The following is a 4,587-nucleotide window of genomic DNA, read 5'->3' on the forward strand; positions in this document are numbered from 1 at the left end:
GGAGCCAGCACTGGCTGCAGCCCCAGCGGCCCCCCAGGACAAGGCCCAGCAATGGAGAGGCCAAGGAAAGCACTGGGCAGCAGCAGAACCCTCAGCAGAGTGCTTTGGACAGCCGTGGACTGCCCACAGCTCCACTGCAGCATGACTATGAGTCAGGGTACTGTGCTAGGGGCAGAGTTACAAGAAAAGTGGGGAGAAAAATCAACGACTGACAATCTGATCTCATACAGCTTCCTGATGCCAAGATAGCAGCCGATCAGCACAAGTGGCACAGTGATCAGTATCACCACCGTGCCTATCATGCAGGACCGGCGCACATCCTGAGGGCAGACAATTCTTGGGAGGTGCACTGGATCTAAGGCATATATTCCTGTTTCAGTGATGACGTCTGTGGGAGCAATGGGGAGCGTGAGCCCGCGCTGTGCTGCACTGCTGAGCTGGCAGCACGGTGCATACGGCCAGGACGTTCTCTGTTTGCCCAGAGCTGGGGCCTGCAGGCACCTTGCTGCCCCTTGGCACAGGCTGTGCCCCCCAACAAAGCCCAGCAGGCCGGCAGGAGAGCCCGGGGCCAGCGCAGCTGCTTGGGCCGTCGCTGCTTGGAGGGACAGGGGCCAAACCCATCCCTGAGCAGCCCCTGCCAGCCCTGGCCCTCCCTGCCCTGGGACAGCTCCCCCAGCCCCAGGGGACAGACCATCATCAAGTCTACAGCCAGCAAAGAGATCGTCCCTGTAATTGTGTGCTGCTTTTCTTCCCTGCTGCTGGTCCCAGAAACATCCCTCACACTGCTGGAAATGCCCACACATGGTCTGATCTGTCCCTATGATTTTCCAGTGTGCTCTCAGAAATTTTTCCAACAAGTCCACCAATAAATTCCAGCTTATGTCTGTGAATTGTACACTTGAGTTTCGTTCATTTTTTCTCAATACCTGGAAATTCCTGTATCTAGTAATGGCCTTGAAGATCTCTGATTCTATTCAATCATGGTTTTTTGTATTGAGACAGATGAAACAGCCTTATTGGTTTTGGTTTTGCCAGGTCTGATTTTTCTCTTAGCATGATGGTTTGCTTCTTTTCTTCATGTAAACTTATTTTTATTTATGTTTTCTTTGTTCCCCACGCAGTTATTTTGACAATCTGTCTTTCACTTCTTAGTTAATGTTCCAAATATGAACATTCTGATTCTCTTTTTCTAGGAATAATAAAGATCTCTGAAAGCTGTATTCTTAATTTTGATGACACTCTCTTCCCCTGCTCCCAGCTTTCACAAAGGAGTCATCCTTTCTGAAACATCCACTGCCATCTTTTTCAGCAATTCATTTAGAAACGTCCCTGAGGATAGGTAGCGTTATTTGGGAAGTGCTTGGCTTAACCTAGCTAACGGATTATTATTTTTAGTGCTATAAACCTGCATTGCTTCAAGATTCACCATCACAGTCCTTATTTGTGGTTCAGTGCATGGATGCCTGTCTGAATGAAAACAATGTTTGTGAGGCAGCTGAAGAGCTTAGACCTAAGAGATTAAAATTCTTGGGAGGAGGAAGAGGAAGACAGGATAAAATCCTGTTTCAATGGCTGTTTCATCAATCCTAGGATGCCAGAAGTATGGTAGACTACACCTGTCTTCAAATGTCATTTAATTACAGAAAAAGCCTCTACATTGCCAGACACCAGGACAAATTACTCGACACTGTGCCTCACAATTCATCAACATTAATTCTAGTGAGAGGTAGGACTTAGTTGCAGTCTGATAAGAGCAAATCAATATTGTGTGAATGGCAAGAAGAATTTGCTCATGAAATGAGCAAATGAGTATGTCCTACTCAATAATGAGCAAAATTTGTTTTTACGTGGAAGGAAGTAGACAGGGAGCAGTGCAGTATTTGGGTTTTATCCAGTGATAAAATGGGGCAAGAAGCTGTAACAACTTACCTGTTTTACAGAACACAAGTACTGATACAGCCAATAGTACACCCACACAAAGGGATCTTCAAGACATTCCTTTATTTCTTAACATGGCATGGGCAGAAAAATGCTGACATTTATCTGAACTGGAAGCTGTGTTCCTCTCCTGTTTCTCCTTGAGCACACTGTGTGTTATTTGCAGATTTCAGTGCCCAGCCCATCAATCCTCTCTTGGCCATGTGCTAAGTGGCACAACTAGCAAAATACAGGTGTCAGCATAATCAGCCCAGCACTAATCCAGCACTGGTTGATGGTGCACAGGAGCACGAAATGGCTGGGGTTGGAAGGGACATTTAAAGGCCATCTCGTCCCATGCCCTGCAGTGAGCAGGGACAACTTTAACTAGGTCAGGCTGCTCAGAGCACGAGCTTGAATGTCTGCAGGGTTGGTGTCCACCTCTCTGGGCAACCTGTGCCAGGGTTTCAAAACCTATAGTGCAAAGAATGGCTTTCTTTTGTCTAGTCTGAATCAACCATCTTTTAGATTAAAACCAATCCCCCTCGCTCTGGGCACAAAAGGCCTTACTAAAAATTCTGTCCCATCAGTTTTGCAAGCCCCATTAAGGTACTGAAAGGCAGCAATCAGGTCTCCCTGGAATCTTGTCTCTTCCAGGCAGGACAGCCCCAGCTCTCCCAGCCTATCTCCAAAGCAGAAGGGCTCCAGCCCTCACAGCATTTTGTCCCTCCTCTGGACTAGACCCAACAGAACCATGTCCTTCCTGAGTTGGGGACCCAGAGCTGCATGCAGTACTCGGCTGTGGTGGAGACGGAGACAATGCAAAGCAACACGCTCCATTTCCAGAAGGCTTCAGAGCCTGTTTTTATTCTAGCATGCATGCTTTTTCTACATTCTGACAAAGCACATAAGTTTACACTTGACTCACTGGTCACAAGAGACAAGCAAAGTACTTATTGGAATAAGGCAGTTGCAGGTTTCTCTTATTCATCCTTCTTTCTTTCTTGGTTTGTATGTCAACGCCCTTGGTAGAAAATTCTTCCAGGGGTAAACATGGGTTCTCTTATCAAACTTCTCTGTGGCTCACCGAAGTCACTGTAAATTGTGGGAATCATTAAAATTAGAGGGTTTTGGGAAAGTTGCAAATGGCAGGCCTCAGAGTCAGCAGAACTGTGACTAAAGCTAGGCAGTAAGACTTGTCAGCAGAAAAATTACATAGGAAGTAGAAAAGTAAGGACAAATAAAACAATGGTCTGTGTATTAACACTTGGCTAGAATAACTCCCTAAGCTACAAAAAAAGTATATCTAGCAAGATAGTAGGAAGTTCTAAGCTTACTCATGGAGCTCTGTGCATTGGGTTTTAAGGCTTAAAATACAAATAGATATTGTATTGGAAAGAAGCAAGCATTTTTTTAAGCAAAGGTACGTATGCTTCTAGTGGTTGGATAAATCTCTTGTCAGTATGTTTTTGCTTTGTATGACAGGTCAAAAGACTTTTACAGAACATTGTAACATTAAGTTCTTTGTTTGCTGCCGGGGATGTGAGCTGCTGGCATCTGCCCATTGTCACAACCATGCAATGAGACTGATGCTAGAAAAGAAACAGGTCGATTTGTGTTCCTCAGCAGTCCTGTCCCGTTCCTGATTTGTACACAGACCCCCAGCCAGCAATATAAAACATCTTCCACAGTACTCCAGGTGGAGTCTCACCAGAGCAGAGCGGTGCAATCACCTCCCTCAACCTGCTGGGCACTGTGCTTTGGATGCACATGGCTGGCTCATGTCCAGCCTCTCATCAGGCAGCAGCTCCAAGTCCTTCTTGGCCGGGCTGCTGTCCATCCCTTCATGCCCCGAGCTGTGAGATCAGCTGGGCTGGGACTGTGTCACAGCCCTTGGACAGAGCTGCTGGGCAGGATGAGCTCCTTTCCAAAGAAGGCAGATCCCACTCGCCCAGGCATCTCCAGCCTGAGGTCACAGAAGGCTCTGGGGTCACAGCAGGCTGAGGTCAGAGCAGGCTCTGAGGTCACAGAGGTCCCAGAGCCCCGTGGTTCCAGAGCACCACCACGCCCGAGCAGGCAGTGCTTGAGGCACAACTGCTCTGGCAGCAGGAGCGGTGGCAGCAGTGCTGGTGACATTACGACAGTGGTGGCAGCGAGAGCGGCGGGACTGGCACAGGGCAAGGCACCATGGCCCTTGCTCTGCACCTCCTCCTCCTGCTGATCCTGGCCGTGGCCCTGCCTGCCAGGGATGCCAGGGCTGCTCCACTGGAAGTGCGGGGAGCAGGTGAGCTGGCAGCCTGGCTGCCCTTTCCCGGGACAGCGCTCCCTGCTCCCCGAGAAGAGCTGGGAATGGATTTCCCGTGGGCTTTAGGGAGGGTTTCCTCTGTGGGAGGGAGAGAGCCCCCATGGGCCCCAGGCTGCCCGAGTTTCCACTCCAGGGATGTTGCACAGGGCAAGGAAATTGTGTGGAGAGTGGCCAGGAGCCAGCCCAGAGCTCGCCAGGCCACTGTGCATCTTTGGCCTTGTCCATTGCCACCTGGCTCCCACAGTCTTACTGATCCCCTTGCAGTGCCCAGTTCCCTGAGGCCGAAGGGGATCCCTGCACAACATTGAAATGGGTCTGATCTTTGTTCCTTTCTAGACTGGGATGGTGACTTGGATGATTGGGAA

The sequence above is a fragment of the Lonchura striata genome, chromosome 12 (assembly GCF_050655825.1).
Source record: "Lonchura striata isolate lonStrDom1 chromosome 12, ASM5065582v1, whole genome shotgun sequence".
Taxonomy (NCBI): domain Eukaryota; kingdom Metazoa; phylum Chordata; class Aves; order Passeriformes; family Estrildidae; genus Lonchura; species Lonchura striata.